This window comes from Neoarius graeffei, chromosome 18 (assembly GCF_027579695.1).
Source record: "Neoarius graeffei isolate fNeoGra1 chromosome 18, fNeoGra1.pri, whole genome shotgun sequence".
Lineage (NCBI taxonomy): Eukaryota > Metazoa > Chordata > Actinopteri > Siluriformes > Ariidae > Neoarius > Neoarius graeffei.
Genome location: NC_083586.1, coordinates 14,533,195 through 14,555,311, shown reverse-complemented (window position 1 = coordinate 14,555,311; position 22,117 = coordinate 14,533,195). Strand labels below are relative to the sequence as shown.

Below are 22,117 nucleotides of genomic sequence, written 5' to 3'. Positions count from 1 at the left end.
GGATTCAGGCTGCAATCAGACCTCGATCCGCCAAAGCCTGGTGCAAGACGAGGCATTGGGGGGAGCACAAGGGGTGAAGGTGTTGTGTGTGCACGGGGATATTCACCGCTACCCGTTGGTGTCGGTCCACATATATTTTAGAGGGGAAAAATCGATAGTGAAGGCGGCGGTTAATCCTCGCCTTACCCACTCTTTGATCTTGGGGACTGATTGGCCGGGATTTCGGGGTTTAATGGCACGCCTAGTAAAGAGTGGGTCCTGCCGGTTGACGGGGGAGGGTCCCGGTGTCGCTTTGGCTGGAGCTGCGGTCGCAGAGCCGTCCACGTCATCTCCGCGACAGGGTGAGGAGCCGCCGGCCCCTCTTTCTATTGGGGAATCCCTCGCGGATTTCCCACTGGAACAATCGCGAGACGAGACTCTGCGACACGCGTTTGACCAAGTGAGAGTAATCGATGGTCAAATGCTCCAGCCGAACGCCACCCCGTCCTTCCCTTATTTTTCCATTTTGAAGGATAGGTTATACCGAGTGACACAGGACACTCAGACGAAAGAGCGAGTCACCCAGTTGTTAATTCCAAAGAGCCACCGGGAATTGGTATTCCAGGCGGCTCACTTTAATCCCATGGCTGGACACCTCGGGCAGGATAAGACACTCGCCCGGATAATGGCCCGATTCTATTGGCCGGGGATTCGCGGCGACGTCCGTAAGTGGTGTACGGCGTGCCGCGAATGCCAGTTAGTAAATCCAGCGGCCATTCCAAAAGCGCCCTTGCGCCCCCTACCATTAATCGAGACCCCGTTCGAAAGAATTGGGATGGATCTCGTCGGGCCATTAGATCGGTCAACACGAGGGTACCGCTTTATATTAGTTCTGGTGGACTATGCAACGCGATACCCGGAAGCAGTGCCTCTTCGCAATATCTCAGCACGCAGTATTGCAGAGGCCCTCTTCCACGTCATCTCCTGGGTTGGAATCCCGAAAGAGATTCTGACTGACCAAGGCACCTCGTTTATGTCACAAACACTGAGCGAACTGTATGGGCTACTGGGTATTAAACCGATCCGCACCAGCGTTTATCACCCACAGATGGACGGTTTAGTTGAACGGTTCAACCGCACCCTCAAGAATATTATTAAAACATTCGTAAGTGAGGACGCACGTAACTGGGATAAGTGGCTCGAACCCTTGTTGTTTGCAGTGCGAGAGGTCCCCCAAGCCTCCACAGGGTTCTCCCCGTTTGAATTATTATATGGGCGTAAGCCGCGCGGCATCTTAGATGTACTGCGGGAAAATTGGGAGGAGGGACCTTCACAGAGCAAAAACGAAATTCAGTACGTTATGGATCTGCGCGCAAAACTCCACACGCTCACCCACCTAACTCAGGAGAATTTGCGGCAGGCCCAGGAACGGCAAGCCCGCCTGTACAACAAGGGCACGCGCCTTAGAGAGTTCACTCCGGGAGATAAGGTACTCGTCCTGTTGCCCACGTCGAGCTCCAAATTAATCGCCAAGTGGCAAGGACCCTTTGATGTCACACGGCGAGTCGGGGACGCCGACTATGAGGTTAGGCGAACGGACAGGGAGGGGGCACTACAGATCTACCACCTCAATCTGTTGAAACTCTGGAACGAGGAGGTCCCCGTGGCGCTGGTGTCGGTAGTTCCGGAGAAGGCGGAGCTGGGGCCGGAGGTCCCTAAAGGGTCATTGGCATCACGTACCTCTCCGGTCCCCTGTGGAGACCACCTCTCCCCGACCCAACTCACGGAGGTCGCCCAGTTGCAGGCCGAGTTTTCAGATGTGTTCTCGTCCCTGCCCGGTCACACTAACCTCATAGAACACCACATAGAGATGCCCCCGGGGGTGGTAGTGCGTAGCCGTCCTTATAGATTACCCGAACACAAAAAAAGGTGGTTCGGGAAGAACTTCAGGCCATGCTCGAAATGGGCATCGTCGAGGAGTCCCACAGTGACTGGAGCAGCCCGGTGGTCTTGGTTCCCAAGGCCGACGGGTCGGTCCGGTTCTGTGTGGACTATAGAAAAGTCAATGCGGTGTCTAAATTCGACGCGTACCCAATGCCTCGTATTGATGAGCTGCTCGATCGACTAGGCACGGCTCGCTTTTACTCGACACTGGATTTGACGAAGGGATATTGGCAGATCCCCTTGACTCCATTATCCCACGAGAAAACGGCCTTTTCCACACCGTTCGGCTTGCACCAGTTCGTCACACTTCCGTTTGGGCTGTTTGGGGCGCCCGCTACGTTTCAGCGGCTGATGGACCGGGTCCTCCGGCCGCACGCCACCTATGCGGCCGCGTACCTAGACGACATCATCATTTATAGTAATGACTGGCAGCGGCACCTGCAACACCTGAGGGCCGTCCTTAGGTCGCTGAGGCGGGCGGGACTCACTGCCAACCCGAAGAAGTGTGCGATTGGGCGGGTGGAAGTACGGTATCTGGGCTTCCACTTGGGCAACGGGCAGGTGTGTCCCCAAATTAATAAGACAGCAGCGATTGCGGCCTGCCCGAGGCCCAAGACCAAAAAGGGGGTGAGACAGTTCCTGGGGCTGGCTGGCTACTATCGTAGGTTTATACCTAATTATTCAGACGTCACCAGCCCGCTGACTGACCTCACTAAAAAGGGGGCACCAGATCCGGTCCAGTGGACGGAGCAGTGCCAGCGGGCTTTCTCTGAGGTAAAGGCTGCACTGTGTGGGGGGCCACTCTTACACTCCCCTGACTTCTCTCTCCCTTTTTTGTTACAGACGGATGCGTCGGACAGAGGGCTGGGGGCCGTTTTGTCCCAGCAGGTGGAGGGGGAGGACCGCCCGGTCCTATACATCAGCCGCAAGCTGTCAGTGCGTGAGGGGCGCTACAGCACAATTGAGAAAGAGTGCCTGGCGATCAAGTGGGCGGTCCTCGCCCTCCGTTACTACCTGCTGGGGCGCTCTTTCACCCTCTGTTCGGACCACGCGCCCCTCCAGTGGCTCCACCGCTTGAAGGATGCCAACGCGCGGATCACCCGTGGTATCTGGCACTCCAACCCTTCAACTTCAAGGTGGTCCACAGGCCGGGGGCGCAGATGGTCGTGGTGGACTTCCTCTCCCGTCGGGGGGGGGGGGGGGGGGGGAGTCGGCTGCGGGCCGGATGGGTGCCCGGCCTGAGTCGGGCGGTGGGGGTATGTGGCAGCGGGGGCGTGGTCAAGCACCGGTCTGTGACAGGAGGATGGAGCCAGGGAAGGTGAGTGGCAGAATCGCTTCACCTGACGGTAATTAACCTGTGTTTTGTGTGTGTTTTCCCAGTAAACCGCTCCCTATTTAAGGAGGCTGAGAGAGAGCAGAGGGAGCGCGACCCGGGATTGGAGGCTGAGTGTGTGTCTGTGCGTGCGAGCGTTAGACTGAAAAGTTTATTTAATAAATACGCTGTCTCTACCTCCAAACGTTGTCCTGCCGTCCTCTGTGCTCCACCCACACATTGTCCGCGCTACACATTCATATCATAGCTTAGAAAGCCACTAACTTAACCCTAATGTGTCTAAATATTATTCTACTTTTGTCTTCTCTAAATCATCTTCACTGTGGACAAACATGGAATTGACTTAGAAAGCACAAAAACACATTTTTATAAATATCTCCCTCACCTAGTTTGACATGTGGTGCTCCTCTCCACAAGTGTAAGTAAATGGTCCCGGCCCCCTCTGAATGTGGTCACATGGTCACATTTGTGTACTGTTTCTTAGAAACAGGGGGTGGCTCATCTTACCCCCTGGCTCATCTTACCCCGCTCTCCCCTACAGGGGGCTGAATACTAATGCATGCCACATTTTTAAGATTTTTATTTGTTTAAAATTTTGAAGACCATTTATCATTTTCGTTTCACTTCACAATTATGTGCTACTCTGTGTTGGTCTATCACATAAAATCTCAATAAAAAAACTTTTAAAGGTCCCATGGCATGAAATTTTCACTTTCTGAGGTTTTTTAACGTTAAAATGAGTTCCTCTGACCTTCTTAAGTCACCCCAGTGGCTAGGAATTTCATAATGTGTAAACCAAACTATGCCCACCCTTTGTCAACATTTGAGAATGGCGCGTCAAAATGGCGCGTTGATAGGCTCTTCCCTTTACTACGTCAGCAAGGGAGATGATCCCCATGCCCCCCCTCTGGATTCCCACCCACTGTATGGATTGCCCGCCCAGCTCAAAAGTTGCCACCAAACATGGAAGTTGCGCTGTACATGGATGTGACAACACAGAAAGGAGTCTGTTTTTACTGCCAACGGGAGAGCCCCTGAAGATGCAGTGGCTTAATTTTATTTACTCCAATAATACGCCGTCGAGTCTACCTAAGACAGTGTATGTTTGTCGGAAGCATTTTCCTGATGAATGTTTCCACAACTTGGGACAGTACAAGGCAGGTTTTGCACATCAACTGTCACTGAAGCCTGGGTCTGTACCAAGCATCCCTGCCGCATCAGCCACAAACAGCGAACAAGTAAGTGTATAACTGTTAAGTCGTTTTGCCGTGTTTTAAAATCGGTGCGTTAGCCTTGCAATGGCTACATTAGCTGTGCAGCTAACCGCTTCCTGCAGTTAGCCAGGTACTCTGCGCTACAAAACCAAAAAGCATGCAGCATGCTCTGTTAAACTGAGTTTAGTCTGGAAATTGACTGTAACTTATGAGCTTATGTTTTGCTGTGTTTTAAAATCGGTGCGTTAGCCTTGCAATGGCTACATTAGCTGTGCAGCTAACCGCTTCCTGCAGTTAGCCAGGTACTCTGCGCTACAAAACCAAAAAGCATGCAGCATGCTCTGTTATAATAGCCAATCAAAACAGTTTTTACAAAGACACCCACATTCTTTTTTTTAAGTCACTCGTTCATTTTATTTGTTTGTTTGTTCAGTAAAAACCAAAACATTTGTTGAATTTATTTTATTTCCTCGCATCGCACCTTAATGACGTCAGCGCGCGGTATTTTTCCCTTCGCGGTTTGTTCCTTCTCTCTCGCCATAGTAAGACACCCACATCCACTTGTTCTGACCCACTGGAGGTAGCGTCACAGTGCTGTTAGCCAATCAGAGGTAACACGTTTACATGTCATGAATATTAATGATAAGAGCTGAAATCCTGTCGCTCTCCCGCCACCCGCTCCTCCACCAAACTAGAACAGCCTGAAACAGGAGAACCACAGCATTTTTTTCACCAAAACCGGCTCACAGGGCATTCATTCATACTAGAGACCACCGCACAATTAATGAAAAAACGATGCCATGGGACCTTTAAGTTCGTGGTTGTAAGGTGGAAAAATGTGAAAAAGTTCAAGGGGTATGAATACTTTTTCAAGGCACTGTACATAAAAAAAATCACTTCATATGCAGCTTAATCAGAGAAACAAGCAAGAGGCCAAATAACTGGTCTAGCTGGAGAGATCCACAGCTCAGATGTGGGAAGGTGTTCACAGGATAACCAGAGAAACTCCAGAAAGCTGGGCTTTATGCAAGAGTTGTAGGAAGAAATCCATTATTAACTCTAGGCTTGGCTTAAAGCATCACATTTGACAATCACAACACTGCTCATCACTCTGAGAAGACCATCCCCACAGTGAAGCACAGTGGTGGTAGGATCATATTGTGGGGATCCTCGTCATCAGCAGGAACTGGAAGGTCGTCAGGTTTGTGGCAAGAACTGAAAATCGTTGTTTATTAGTGGTCTTCATTTATCACCTTCATTGTGTAAATCACATGCTAAAATCACAAATAACTTCAAATCCAAGGTAGTAACAATGAAATATGTGAAAAAGTAAAAGGGGGTGAAGTTGTATTTTATGTTGTCACAGTGACTGGTGTATTGAAACTCATGCAAAGTCATACCACTGAAATTTCCTGTTTATCAGAACCAGCAGCTCTGACGCTGAAAGTAATGGGATGGGAGGGGTTAAAAGAGGACTGTGATACTGTATAATATGAGGTTCGTTATGTTCAGGTGCATAATGTGCGAAGACAAACAGGTGAACACATTACCACAAACTCTCAACACACACCCTGTGTGGAGTACAGGACATACATCAGGTAGGGATATCTACTTATTCTGTATGTATGGATGGATGTATATATGGATATATTTATAGCACTGCATGGTTGAATTCTTGAATATTATTGGTCAGAAAGTGAATATTATTTCTGTATAACAGCACATCTCGGACAGTAGCTCCGGCTGTAACCTGGACAAAAGGTTTATATTAATGCATGTTATTAATGGTGCTTTAGACAGAGGAGTTCACTCTTTCCAGTTTCCTGGCAAAATTGTGAAGTTGTGGTTTTTTGAGAGAGAGAGAGAGAGAGAGAGAGAGAGAGAGAGAGAGATGTAAGTGATAACAGGACATAGAGAGACAGAGAGAGTCATATTGTTAATTCATAAAAAATAATATTGGATTTTTTTTCCCCCTCCAGATATGGTTCATCTTATGTCAGTGACCCTGCTCTTCTCAGGTCAGTGCACAAGGATCATGTGTGTGTTTTCATTCTATTTTCAAGTGTTTCAAAGTTTCAAAGTGTTTGTTGTCATATGCACAGTCAGGACATGTCCACTTGCACAATGAAATTCTTAATTTGCTGTCCACCATGAATGCCAATTACAAACTAGACAGGGACACTCTAACGAGTGCAAACCCCGCCTTTTCCCTATTAAAATACATTGGGCGAAAATTTCGAAGTTCTGCCATGACCTTGACCTTTGACCTCCAAAATTTAATGGTTTCCTTCCTGGGTGATTGGCAACACATGTACAAAATTTGGTCCAAATCGATCCATTGGTTCTTGAGATATCTTGCAGACACACAGACAGACAGACAGACAGATACACACACACACAGACTGACGCAGGTGAAAATAATAACCCCTCCGACTACTGTCGGCGGGGTTAATAAATAAATAGGCGGAAGAAGTAATACAAAGTAAGGCAATATTGTGCAAAAATAAAAGCAAAGGAAAGCAACAAAAACACCCAGTGTAGTACAAAATAAAGGTTAAATGTAGTGCAAAATAGCTAGTGTAATACAAAATAAGGCAATGATCAGATGTAGCAGCAGAAGGGCAGTAATGTGCGAATGTGCAAACAATGTAACCAGACGTAAACAGTCAAGGAAACAGCAGGAAAATGGCAGTAATGTGCAAATATGTGCAAAACAATGTCATCAGATGTAAACAGTCAAGGAACAGCAGCAAAAAGGGCAGTAATGTGCAAACAAATGTAAACAGATGTAAACAGTCAAGGAGAGTTTACAGGGAGGTAGTCCATGGTAGAGGACAGTTTACAGGGAGGTAGTCTATAGACTCCTGTCAGCTGTTCAGGAGTCTGATGGCGGTGGGAAAGAAAGAGTTCTTTAGTCTGACAGTTTTACATTTCAGACTTCTGTACCTCTGGCCTGAGGGTAGGAGTGTGAACAGTCCTTGCTGGGGGTGGGTGGGGTCTTTGAGGATGGAGGCAGCTCTCCTGTGGACTCTGCAGTCGTAGATGCTCTGCAGAGAGGGGAGTGGAGTTTTGGTGATCCTCTCAACAGTCTTCACCACCCTCTGCAGGCGTTTGCGGTCCATTGCTGTAGTGCTGCTGTACCACACAGTGATGCAGTTGGTCAGGATGCTCTCAATCAAGCAGCTGTATAAGTTGCTGAGGATCTTGGGTGACATACCAAACTTCCTCAGCCTCCTCAGAAAGTAAAGATAAATGAAACTGTTCATGCTGAACTAGTGAGATGTTTTAAATCAGGTGTAAAATTCAGAATCCACTGATGCAGCAGGCTTTTGAAACACATTTTGCTCTGTAATTTTTGCTCGACTTCGATTTATATGCCAATGCAGGAATTTACTGTTTAATTTCAGCATGTAAATATTTTTTTTTCTATTTGTGATCTGTTGCTATTTTTGTAAAGTTAAATGAAACTGTTCATGTTGAACTAGTGAGCCGCTTTAAATCAGGTGTAAAATTCAGAATCCACTGATGCAGCAGGCTTTTCAAACCCATTTTGCTCTGTGATTTTTGCTTGACTTCCGGAAATTCCCTCTGAGCACAAACACAGGGATAAACTGTATTTTTCTGAAGCAGCCTTAAAGCTCCTGTCCTCCTTTTCCAACACAGTTTTGTGGCTGCTCATTATTTTTATTATTTTGGAAAAGCCCAAACAGAAACACTACACTGAAAAACATCTGGAGTGACATTTACTTCGAAAAACTTGAGTAACATTTTCCACACAGAAATTCTTAGTACATTTTTACTCTGGATATTCTCAAGTAAAGTCGACTCGCAGGTAGGAATTGCTGCTATCAAAATACTCAAGTAACCTTTACCTGGAATTATCTGTCTTTGTCACTAAATTTTACTCAATAATCAATAATAATTTTTACTTGAACTACCTTTTCATCAAATTACAAATCTCTGCTAAACATGCATGGGTTTTCATTTATTTTTAATTTTCTGTACTTTTATTTGAGAAATATTCAGTAATATTCACATAATTCTTCATCCAATTTTTTAACACTACTGTTCTAATATGCATTTGTTTTATGTAGTTTTTTTAATGCAATAAAATTGTCTTCAAATAAGGTTACTACAAAACAAAACATCCTCTTAAACAACAGCACCATTATTATGTTTTCCATAATACAGTACAGTCTGGTGCTTTGAAAGAAAACTCTGCACCTACATCGGTGCTGACAAAAATACTTTCTTAACATTCTTATTAAGAGCCTTAGTCTGAGCCCATGTTTACATTAGACCGTATCAGCAGATCAGCAGATTAACGTTTTTAAAACGATTAGTGTGCACACAGCAACACCAATACACGATTTGCATGCACATAGCAATACCAATACACGGATACGCTCGGCTCCGCAGGCATCCTGCGCTCCAAATCACTCCGCCCTGAACAGCGAGTGCCCTCTGGAGGGTGCGCACTCCGGCCTTGCGCAGCTCACAGAGCGCGCGAGTGAAGTGAACAAGCTGTGATTCGGGACTGAGCCGCTGTGTGTGTGATCCCAGCGCATATCACTTACCACTTGCAAGTGGAAGGATGGCAAGCCTAAAGACAATCATAACTACACAATGGGCAGTATTTGCATCAGTATTTGCAGTATTTTCATACTTTTATACTCTTTAATGAAAGGTGATACAAGGTGGAAGTCCGCGCCGTTTTTCAGCAGTCGCGTCACATGACCAACGCCAGCGAATCAGGAAGGTGGATGTCACAGTGACGTTGTCCAATGAGATGCCAGCTAGAGCTCCGCACAGCGTATCCGCGTATTCTCAATGTTTACACAGCACCGGAGCTGACACGATCTGGATTGAATACGTGGACCCTGGCGGATTCCCGTTTCCCGGCATTTCCAGGCGTTTTAATGTAAACGGACAGTGCATCTGCGAAGAAAACGAGACAGATACGGTCTAATGTAAACGTAGCCTGAGTAAAGGTGTTAACATTTTTTCAAATAAGGCACTTGACCTCTGGCTGATCCCTTTTATCTCAGAACCCTTTTTAAGAACATTTTAACAAGAAAACATTTCAACCTGAGTACATCTCAGCTAAATTGTCCAGTGACATTTTCAAGAGTCTCATTTTAAAGTGCAATAGCTTTGCACAAAACGCAGTGTATTTTCTTTTAGGTCTTAAAGAACACTTAAACAACATGTAAGAGTTCACAAGTAGCACTGCAACTTTACAAAACAGAAAATAGATAAAACACAAGCAAATGTCCAGTTGGGTGTAAAGGTTTGCATCCCCTTATGTTGACATCATTGAAAATTAGTAAAACAAAGAAATTTACTTTCTTCACCACAATACCTGATGCACAATCAAATGTTCCTTCATTATCAAAAGTAAGAAAAATGGTCAAATTGAGTATAAAAATGAAGTTATAGTGAAATAATGAAAGTTATATCAGTTCAGTGACTTTCATTACTTCATAACTTCATTTTTATACACTCTTTGGCTATGGAGTGCCGAATGTGAAAAAAAAAAAATCACTTACAGTTTTATAGCTGAAATTTTATATATTTAGCTCACTTTCCTCACATTTAGCTCATTATCCCCCACCCAAACAATGTTTGGCAGGGAATCTAGAAATGGGTTCTGTCCGTCTGGTCAAGTTTTTGTTTCCGGGCCAAATCTTTAAAACTACTGAAGATAACTTCAAGAAAATTTGTATACATATCAAGCAACATTTGAAGTGGTGCCTTTTGCTATTTTGGATTTTTGAAAAAAAAAAATTAAATTTTTTACATTAAAAAAAAATTTAAAAATGTTTTTGACTTAACCTGGCGACTTGTCCAGGGTGTACCCCGCCTTTCGCCCGTAGTCAGCTGGGATAGGCTCCAGCTTGCCTGCGACCCTGTAGAAGGATAAAGTGGCTAGAGATAATGAGATGAGATGAGATTTTGACTTAGTTTCTTGTGTTAGTTGTGTCATCATCGTGCTATCTTTCTTTCTTACGGTGTGAGTAATTTTTCAACCACCAAACGTTAAAGTATACTTTAGGACTTATTTTTGTACTTCATAATTGTGTTGGGCATACTTTGCATGGAAGGAAAATTGACGTGGTGATCTTTGTTTACATGAAAATAGTATCGTGCTAGCTCGTAGGGGGTAGGGCTTTCCTTAATGTCATGCAAATGAGCACCATTATGTGCCCGCCCTACACCCAGAGTAGCTGAGATGGAAAACTTTGAGGGCGATTTTCTCCCTTTTCTGTTTTAAGAAGTATACACTTTCAAAAGGCCACACATTCTTCAAATATTGTCAGATCTCCACATGGAAGGCATCATTGGAAAGCTTAGAAACTGTACTTTCTGAATCTGTCAATAACCCAAAATGCCCCCGGGCCGACATGTGTCCCTGGATTCTGTGATCTGCCACATATCATCATCTACAGTGCATAATATCATCAAAAGATTCAGTGCCCTTAGACGGCACTGCATCACATACAGGCATGCTTCTGTATTGGAAATCACAAAATGGGCTCAGGAATATTTCCAGAAAACATTATCTGTGAACACAATTCACCGTGCCATCCGCCGTTGCCAGCTAAAACTCTATAGTTCAAAGAAGAAGCCGTATCTAAACATGATCCAGAAGCGCAGACGTCTTCTATGGGCCAAGGCTCGTTTAAAATGGACTGTGGCAAAGTGGAAAACTGTTCTGTGGTCAGACGAATCAAAATTTGAAGTTCTTTATGGAAATCAGGGACGCCATGTCATTCGGACTAAAGAGGAGAAGGATGACCCAAGTTGTTATCAGCACTCAGTTCAGAAGCCTGCATCTCTGATGGTATGGGGTTGCATTAGTGCGTGTGGCATGGGCAGCTTACACATCTGGAAAGACACCATCAATGCTGAAAGGTATATCCAGGTTCTAGAGCAACATATGCTCCCATCCAGATGACGTCTCTTTCAGGGAAGACCTTGCATTTTCCAACATGACAATGCCAAACCACATACTGCATCAATTACAGCATCATGGCTGCGTAGAAGAAGGGTCCGGGTACTGAACTGGCCAGCCTGCAGTCCAGATCTTTCACCCACAGAAAACATTTGGCGCATCATAAAACGGAAGATACGACAAAAAAAGACCTAAGACAGTTGAGCAACTAGAATCCTACATTAGACAAGAATGGGTTAACATTCCTATCCCTAAACTTGAGCAACTTGTCTCCTCAGGCCCCAGATGTTTACAGACTGTTGTAAAGAGAAAAGAGGATGTCTCACACTGGTAAACATGGCCTTGTCCCAACTTTTTTGAGATGTGTTGTTGTCATGAAATTTAAAATCACCTAATTTTTCTCTTTAAATGATACATTTTTTCAGTTTAAACATTTGTTATGTCTTCTATGTTCTATTCTGAATAAAATATGGAATTTTGAAACTTCCACATCATTGCATTCCATTTTTATTTACAATTTGGACTTTGTCCCAACTTTTTTGGAATCGGGGTTGTATATTGTTTCACTGAAAATATATTCTGCACTTTATTAAACTGAAAACTTCTGCATTTACATCTGCCTCCCTCATGTACCTGACAGAATACTTCGTCTTACAATGGATGTAGTGGACGTGTTTCAGTACGCGATTCCATGCCGTTTCTGCGTTTCCCCCGTCCCTGCCGCGAGCCTCATATTTCCACCGGTGTACCGATGCTTATCCTCCTTCACCCTACGATGGAGAGAATCACCTGTGTGGATTCTGCACTATTTGTTGGCGCAGAATTAGGGGGATTGGTGATCCTCTTCCCATCTTTACTTCTGAGAGCCGCTGTCATTCCAAGATGCTCTTTTTATACCCAGTCATGTTAATGACCTATTGCCAATTGACCTAATGAGTTGCAATTTGGTCCTCCAGCTGTACCTTTTTTGTACCTTTAACTTTTCCAGCCTCTTATTGCCCCTGTCCCAACTTTTTTGAGATGTGTTGCTGTCATGAAACTTCAAATGAGCCAATATTTGGCATGAAATTTCAAAATGTCTCACTTTCGACATTTGATATGTTGTCTATGTTCTATTGTGAATACAATATCAGTTTTTGTGATTTGTAAATTATTGCAGTCCATTTTTATTTACAATTTGTACTTTGTCCCAACTATTTTGGAATCGGGGTTGTATACATGGGCAAAAAATCCAAAACAGCAAGCTAGATCAGAAACGTGAAAACAGGGAAAAGGGTCGGTCAAGGTGCAAACAGTAACATCAAAGGCTATGCGAGAACAATAACGAGAAATAGGCACAAGAATCAAGAAACCAGGAAAACAAGAACATGGGTAGAAAGGCTCGGTAATGTGTACTTAATGTTGCGTAATACTTTGCAATGCAAATGCATCAGCACTGTCCTTAAATAGGCAAACACAAAGTTCATTAATTGAGCTCAGGTGCGCCTTGTTCACGGTGCATGTGCTGGAGTCCATTCAGCACATGCAGCCCAAGGCGTGCCTTTAGGTGCACACATCACAGCGCACAGGACTCATCTCATCTCATTAACTCTAGCCACTTTATCCTGTTCTACAGGGTCACAGGCAAGCTGGAGCCTATCCCAGCTGACTACGGGTGAAAGGCAGGGTACACCCTGGACAAGTCGTCAGATCATCACAGGGCTGACACATAGACACAGACAACCATTCACACTCACATTCACACCTACGGTCAATTTAGAGTCACCAGTTAACCTAACCTGCATGTCTTTGGACTGTGGGGGAAACCGGAGCACCCGGAGGAAACCCACGCGGACACGGGGAGAACATGCAAACTCCACACAGAAAGGCCCTTGCCAGCCACGGGGCTCAAACCTGGAACTTCTTGCTGTGAGGTGACAGCGCTAACCACTACACCACCGAGCCACCATACAGGACTGACAACTACAAATTAGATACACATAAAACAACAAACAAAAAATAATAAATAAAATAATTAAAAAGGGGCTGTGGCAGTGGGGGCGTGGTCAAGCGTCGGTCTGTGACCGGAGGGTGGAGTCAGGGAAGGTAAGTGGCAGAATCATTGCACCTGAGGTCTATTAACATGTGTTTGTGTGTCTTCCCCAGTGACTGCGCCCTATTTAAGGAGAGAGTGAGAGCAGAGGGGAGCTCTCTCCCCAACCAGAAGACTCGTGTGTGTGTGTGTGTGTGTGTGTGCGTGCGCATGTGTGTGTGCGTGTATGGCTGGGAGAGTGTTGCAGCTGAAAAGCTGAAAATAAAAAGATTTTGGAACTTAATTCTGGCCTGCCGTCTTTCTGTGCTCCTCCCACTCATACGAACTGCCACAGTGGTGCTGAAACCCGGGACGGAGCACAGGAAAAGAAAAGCCCCATGGAGTCCTCCCCCTTCACAGACCTGGTCCACGCCCTCGCCACGGCCCAGCAGAGCCAGCACCAGGCACTAGTCACCCTCCGGAAAGAGCAAGAGCACCGGTTCGAGGCCCTGGTGTTGGCGCAGCAGGAAGATCGACAGGCGTTCCGGCACCTCCTCGCGTCGGCGGGGTCCACCACCTCCACCGCCGTGGGCCCTTCTCCCCTCACCCTAACTAAGATGGGCCCGCATGACGACCCCGAGGCCTTCCTCACGCTCTTCAAGCAGGCAGCAGAGGCCTCTGGCTGGCCGGTGGAACAGCGTGCGGCGCGCCTCCTCCCCCTGTTAACGGGCGAAGCGCAGCTGACCGTGCTACAGCTCCCCACTGGCTGGTCTACGTGGACCTTTGCCGGGCCGTCCTCCAGCGGGTGGGGCGCACCCCCGAACAGCAGTGACAGTGCTTCTGTGCTCTGCGCCTGGAGGAAGTCGGCCGGCCGTTCGCGTTTGGCCAGCAGCTCCGGGACGCCTGCTGGCGGTGGTTGAGGGCTGACAACCGCGACGCCGAGGGAATCATTGATCAGGTGGTACTGGAGCAGTTCATCGCCCACCTACCAGAGGGGACCGCAGAGTGGGTCCAGTGCCACCGCCCGGCATCGCTGGATCAGGCCATACAGTCGGTGGAGGACCATTTGGTGGCTGCTCTGACAGCAGGACAGTGGACATCCTCTTCTTCCCTCTCTCTCTCTCCCCCCCTCCTGTGTCTTGTCCTCTCCCCATTCCTTCACCGCGGAGATGGGGGCCAGCTCCACCCCAGCCGGCCCGCCGCACCCACAGTGCCCTCCTATTTTTCCCTTCTGTGTCTGTCTCGTCCCCCCCTCTGGTGAGTGAGCCCCAGAGCGCCGGTGCAGAGAAGAAGCCCGGGCCAGTTTGCTGGCGCTGCGGGGAGCCGGGCAACCTCCAACAGCAGTGCTCGGCAATGGAAGTGGGTGCTGTGGTTCGGATCCCCGACGCACCAGGAGCCGTCCTCGATCGGGCAGGAGCGTATCGCATACTGGTGAGTATCCAAGGGGATACATATTAGGCGTTGGTGGACTCTGACTGTAATCAGACCTCAATTCACCAAAGCCTGGTGCAAGACAAGGCATTGGGGGAAGCACAGGGGGTGAAGGTGTTGTGTGTGCACGTGGATGTTCACAGCTACCCTTTAGTGTCGGTCCACATTCTTTTCCGAGGGGAAAAATTTAGAGTAAAGGCTGCGGTTAATCCTCGCCTCACCCACTCGATAATTTTGGGGACTGATTGGCCGGGATTCAGGGAGTTAATGAGCCATTTAGTGAAGAGGGAGTCCTGCCGTAGTTCAGCAGGGGGAGGTCCCGGTGTCGCATTGGCGGGAGCAGCTGTCACAGAGCTGTCTAAGTCATCTCCGCGTCAGAGTGAGGAGCAGCAGGCTCCTCCTCCCTCTCTCGGGGAATCCCTCCCGGATTTTCCGTTAGAGCAGTCGTGAGACGAGACTCTGCGGCATGCGTTTGACCAAGTGAGAGTAATCGATGGTCAAATGCTCCAGCCAAATGCCACCCCATCCTTCCCCTATTTTTCTATTATGAAGGATAGATTATACCGAGTGACGCAGGACACTCAGACTAAAGAGCAGGTCATGCAGCTTTTGATTCCAAATAGCCACCGGGAATTGGTATTCCAGGCGGCTCACTTTAATCCCATGGCTGGACACTTAGGGCAGGATAAAACACTAGCCCAAATAATGGCCCGGTTCTATTGGCCAGGGATTTGCAGTGATGTCAATAGGTGGTGTACGGCATGCCGCGAATGTCAGTTAGTAAATCCAGCGGCCATTCCAAAAGTGCCTTTGTGCCCTCTCCCATTAATTGAGACCCCGTTCGAAAGTATTGGGATGGATCTCGTTGGGCCATTAGATCGGTCAACACGAGGGTACCACTTTATTTGAGTTCTGGTGGACTATGCAATGCGATACCCGGAAGCAGTGCCTCTTCATAATATCTCAGCACGCAGTATTGCAGAAGTGTTCTTCTGCGTCATCTCCCGAGTCGGAATCCCGAAAGATTCTGACTGACCAAGACACCTCGTTTATGTCACACACACTGAGCAAACTGTATGGGTTATTGGGAATTAAGCCGATCCACACCAGCATGTATCACCCACAAACGGACAGTTTAGTTGAACGGTTCAATCGCACCCTCAAAAATATAATTAAAAAATTTGCTAGCAAGGACGCACGTAATTGGGATAAATGGCTCAAACCATTGTTATTTGCAGTGCAAGACGTCCCCCAAGCCTCCACGGGGTTCTCCCTGTTCGAATTGTTGTATGGGCGTAAGCCATGCAGCATTCTAGATGTGCTGCGAGAAAATTGGGAGGCGGGACCTTCACCAAGTAAAAATGAAATTCAATACGTTATTGACATGCGCGCAAAACTCCACACACTCACATGCCTAACCCAGGAGAATTTGCGGCTGGCCCAAGAACGGCAAACCCGCCTGTACGACAGGGGTACGCACCTTAGGGAGTTCGCACTGAGAGATAAAGTACTCGTACTGTTGCCCACATCAAGCTCCAAATTGATCGCCAAGTGGCAAGGACCCTTTGAGGTCACACGGCGAGTCGGAGACATCGACTATGAGGTGAGGCGAACGGACAGGGGTGGGGCGCTATAGATTTACCACCTCAATCTGCTCAAACTCTGGAACGAGGAGGTCCCTGTGGCATTGGTGTTGGTGGTTCCGGAGAAGCCAGAGCTGGGGCCGGAGGTTCAAAAGGGAGCATTGGTATCACATACCTCTCCGGTCCCCTGTGGAGACCACCTCTCCCCGACCCAACTCGTGGAGGTTGCCCAGTTGCAGACCGAGTTTTCAGACGTGTTCTTGCCCCTGCCCGGCCGCACCAACCTCATAGAGCACTACATTGAGACACCCCCAGGGGTGATAGTGCGCAGCCACCCTTACAAGTTACCAGAACACAAGAAAAAAGTGGTTTGGGAAGAACTCAAAGCTATGCTTGAAATGGGCATCGTCAAGGAGTCCCACAGTGACTGGAGCAGCCTGGTGGTCTTGGTACCCAAGGTCGACGGGTCGGTCCGGTTCTGTGTGGACTATAGAAAAGTCAACGCGGTGTCTAAATTCGATGCGTACCCAATGCCTCGTATTGATGAGTTGCTCGATCGACTCGGCACTGCTCGCTTTTATTCGACGCTGGATTTGACGAAGGGATATTGGCAGATCCCCTTGACTCCACTATCCCGAGAAAAAACGGCCTTTTCCACACCGTTTGGTTTACACCAATTCGTCACCCTTCCGTTTGGGCTGTTTGGGGCGCCCGTTATGTTTCAGCGGCTGATGGACAGGGTCCTCCGCCCTCATGCCACTTATGCGGCCGCATATTTAGATGACATCATCATCTATAGTAATGACTGGCAGCGGCACCTCGAACATCTGAGGGCCGTCCTTAGGTCGCTGAGGCGAGCGGGGCTCACAGCCAACCCAAAGAAGTGTGCGATTGGGCGGGTGGAAGTACGGTATCTGGGCTTCCACTTGGGCAATGGGCAGGTGCATCCCCAAATTAATAAGACGGCAGCAATTGCGGCCTGCCCGAGGCCCAAGACCAAAAAGGGGGTGAGACAGTTCCTGGGGCTGGCTGGCTATTATCGTAGGTTTATACCTAATTATTCGGACGTCACCAGCCCGCTGACTGATCTCACTAAAAAGGGGGCACCAGATCCGGTCCAGTGGACGGAGCAGTGCCAGCGGGCTTTCTCAGAGGTAAAGGCTGCACTGTGTGGGGGGCCACTTCTACACTCCCCTGACTTTTCTCTCCCCTTTATGTTGCAGACCGATGCGTCGGACAGAGGGCTGGGGGCGGTTTTGTCCCAGGAGGTGGAGGGGGAGGACCGCCCTGTCCTGTATATCAGCAGGAAGCTGTTGGTGTGTGAGTGGCGCTACAGCACCATAGAGAAAGAGTGTTTGGCCATCAAGTGGGCGGTTCTCACCCTCCAGTACTACCTGCTGGGGCGCCCTTTCACCCTCTGTTTGGACCACGCGCCCCTCCAGTGGCTCCACCGCATGAAAGATGCCAACGCGCGGATCACCCGTTGGTATCTGGCGCTCCAACCCTTTAATTTCAAGGTGGTCCACAGGCCGGGGGCGCAGATGGTCATGGCTGACTTCCTCTCCCGTCAAGGGGGGGGGAGTCGGCTGCAGGCCGGACGGCCACCCGGCCTGAGTCGGGCGGTGGGGGTATGTGGCAGCGGGGGCATGGTCAAGCGCCGGTCTGTGACAGGAGGGCGGAGTCAGGGAAGGTAAGTGGCAGAATCACTACACCTGAGAGCAATTAACCTGTGTTTGTGTGTCTTCCCAGTGACCGCGCCCTATATCAGGAGGGAGAGCGAGAGCGGAAGGAGCTCAGCCCTGAACAAGACGCCAGTTGTGTCTAAATAACTTTAGACACAAAGCCGGTCTACACGCAAAAAACACAAGAAACACACGGAGAGCGCGCATGAAACGCACGAGAGCGCGCGTGTGAAAAGCACGAGAGCGTGCGTGTGATGTGCTGATTTTCGAGCCGCAGACCGGCCGCAGAGGTTCTTTGTCATGTCAAACAAACTCTACGGGCGCTTACGTTTTTTTCAGGTTGCAAGACAAACTTACGGCCAACGCGCGTCTTTCTCCGTGAACAAAAAAAAAAACGCAGCGATTTGGGAAACGGCAAAAATCACACGGCCAAAAAATCGTACGTCCGGTTGTGACCTAGGCTTAACCAAACCACAACACTCTCCGTTACATGCAAAAATAACCACACAGCCTTAGATTAATAAACTTACCCCATCAGAAAGAGAAACGGCGCCTTGCACACACCAATGCCTCCGATGGAATGTAATCCTAGAACGGTCCGTGTATCATCCAATCATTCAAGTATTCCATTCAATCTGGAAAACGAGGTTGCGGGTTTTTTTTGCTAGAAATGGTGATCTCCAATGTAAATACCGTGTGTCTGTTTGCTTCGCGGTGTTTGCTCCTCTGCGCTCTGTTTAGTAACTCATTCCATAGTGAAATCACACGCCTGTATGCAGGTTAAGTAGCCATGCGCTCAACTCGGATCATACAGCTGATTCACGGAAAAAAAAACAAATGACTTTAAATCATCATGTGAATGGCCCATATGGTAATTTACCCATACCCCCTAGCAGGCTACAGTCCTGACAAAAACGAGACAATTTGCAACAAAAAATGTATGCTTTTCCAACAAAACAATCTATTATCTGAAATACTGATTGCATTCTTCAAGACCTCAACTTGCACATGATGGAAAAAAACAAAAATCACAAATTTCGAAAAAAAAAAACTTCTTTTGCGATTATCTCGGATTCGTTTCGGCCGACATGTGTCCCTGGATTCGGTGAGCGGTCACAAATTGGTCATTTTATGTCTCTGTACGCACGGACGGAGCGGCTGCCGTGACTGCATGGCTTTCTGGTTTCAATACTTGGGTCAAGGAGGTGGCTTCTGAATGTGAGTCTACGCATTGTGTCATCCATAGAGAAATGCTGACTTGGCGAAATATGTCACCAGAACTTAACACCGTTTTGCATAATGTGATTAAAGTTATTAACCACATCAAAGTACATGCCCTTAACTTGCATCTGTTCGAGCAGCTCTGTGAGGAGATGGACACAGCACACAAACGTCTTCTGTTATACACAGAAGTGAGATGGCTTTCTAAAGATAGATCGCTAGCCAGAGTTCTTGAGTTACAAGAGCCTCTCCAGAGGTTTCTTTTAGAAAAACCATCACCACTGGCAGCACATTTCAGAAGCACAATATGGGTCGCAAAACTTGCTTACTTGTGTGACATATTCAACCTGCTCAATGAACTCAATCTGTCACTTTAGGGGAGAACAACAACTGTCTTCAAGTCAGCAGATAAAGTGACTGCATTCAAAGCCAAACTGGAATTATGGGGATGGCGAGTGAACATAGCGATTTTTGACATGCCTGGGCCTTCATTCTCCCAGCTGGTGCATGATCACCTGTCTCGGTTTTCAAATGAGTTTGAGCATTATTTCCCAACCACAAAAGACCCCCGAACTGGGAAGGAATGGAACCGCTACCTATTTATGAAGAAGCCAGGTGAATCGACTTTGTCCATGCTAGAAGAAGGTCAACTGCTTGAGATCGCAAATGATGTTGGCCTTGAAAGTATGTTTGAGACAACTTCAAATCTCCCTACGTTCTGGATTCAAGTCAAGATGTATTATCCTGAGAGCTCCACAAAAGCACTGAAAACTCTGCTTCCATTTCCAACATCATATCTTTGGGAAATTCCACCCCAAATCACCAGATTTAGAAAAATGTTCGCCACTGACCATCTCAGATTTGCTTCATACTTTCTGGAAACAGCATTTCCGTCTATCGTAAAACATGTCGTACCTGATACCTTAATATTTATAGTTTGGTTTAGGGTACCAACTTCATATTTTGTGCATTTGCTAATCAAAACAAGCTTTTTCCAGTGGTATAATTGTTTTTATGGTAGACCTTGTCATACATTTGTAATATGCATTTGAATTATAGGCGCAAAATGTTTTTTTGTTTTTTTTTAATACCTAATAAATCAGAAAGTTTGATTTCTTTTGAAGACATACCTAGTTGCCTAAAGAGTACTATAACATGAGTAATAAATAAGAAAATTTGAAAGATCTGGTGTGCTTTAATGTGGAGATATGGGGTGTCAAAGTTGCTCCAAAGCACGTTTTTTTATGATTTTCAGCAAGCCATAACTTGGCAAATATTGAACTGTGAACTTTCTATTTTAGTATTTAAAGGCATCTGGCATTGAAGAACAATCCGTGAAAATTTCATGTATCTTCCATGAATAGTTTAAAAGTAATGACTTATGGAATTTAGGTCCGTTTTCTGTAGCATGCGTTTCAACAGTGAAATTGGGGCCACGCCCCTTTTTAAGCCCCTATATCTCAGAAACTAATGAAGGTACAAGCCTAAACTTTTGTACACTATTTTTGGGCACACTGACAATATTTCCAGAAAGTATGAAGCAAATCTGAGATGGTCAGTGGCGAGGCCTCTGGTGATTTCACATGGATTGACCCCTTTGTGAAGTGGGGTTTTCTGCTGTGACAGCAACTAAAATGAGATTATGGAGTAGACTGGACAGAAGGAACACACTTTGGGTGTCACTGTCTCTCATCACCAGATGGGACTGCCTAGTTGCAGGAAAACAAGCTCAGGGATCCCACTGAATCTGCTTTATGGTGAGTTGTATGTGTGTATATAACACAATGTCGTAATAATAGAAATAAAGTGCAGAATATAAAATATAATGATTACATTTACATTATACAGTGGTGCTTGAAAGTTTGTGAACCCTTTAGAATTTTCTATATTTTTGCATAAATATGACCTAAAACATCATCAGATTTTCACACAAGTCCTAAAAGTAGATAAAGAGAACCCAGTTAAACAAATGAGACAAAAATATGATACTTGGCCATTTATTTATTGAGGAAAATTATCCAATATTATATATCTGTGAGTGGCAAAAGTATGTGAACCTTTGCTTTTAGTATCTGGTGTGACCCCCTTGTGCAGAAATAACTGCAACTTAACATTTCCGGTAACTGTTGATCAGTCCTGCACACCGGCTTGGAGGAATTTTAGCCCATTCCTGCGGACAGAACAGATTCAATTCTGGGATGTTCGTGGGTTTTCTCAAATGAACTGCTCGCTTCAGGTCCTTCCACAACATTTTGATTGGGTTAAGGTCAGGACTTTGACTTGGCCATTCCAAAACATTAACTTTATTCTTCTTTAACCATTCTTTGGTAAAACAACTTGTGTGCTTAGGGTCGTTGTCTTGCTGCATGACCCACCTTCTCTTGAGAGTCAGTTCATGGACAGATGTCCTGACATTTTCCTTTAGAATTTGCTGGTATAATTCAGAATTCATTGTTCCATCAGTGATGGCAAGCTGTCCTGGCCCAGATGCAGCAAAACAGGCTCAAACTATTATACTACCATCACCACAGGTGGGATAAGGTTTTTATGTTGGAATGTTTTCCTTTCTCCAAACATTGCTTCTCATTTCAACCAAAAAGTTCTATTTTGGTCTCATCCATCCCAAAACATTTTTCCAATAGCCTTCTGGCTTGTCCATGTGATCTTTAGCAAACTGCAGACGAGCAGCAATGTTCTTTTTTGAGAGCAGTGGCTTTGTCCTTGCAACCCTGCCATGCACACCATTGTTGTTCAGTGTTCTCCT

General features: G+C 46.7%; 1 protein-coding gene across 1 annotated transcript in view; it reads left to right on the top strand.

Annotated features, from left to right (window-relative positions):
- Positions 1–6,002: 6,002 nt before the first annotated feature.
- The window catches only part of LOC132865945 (macrophage mannose receptor 1-like), an 89,252-nt gene continuing 73,137 nt past the window's right edge, over positions 6,003–22,117 (top strand). The window contains exons 1-2 of the mRNA XM_060898446.1: positions 6,003–6,068; positions 6,450–6,488. The gene's annotated coding sequence lies outside the window, so the exon portion shown is untranslated. The remainder of the gene's footprint in view (positions 6,069–6,449; positions 6,489–22,117) is intronic.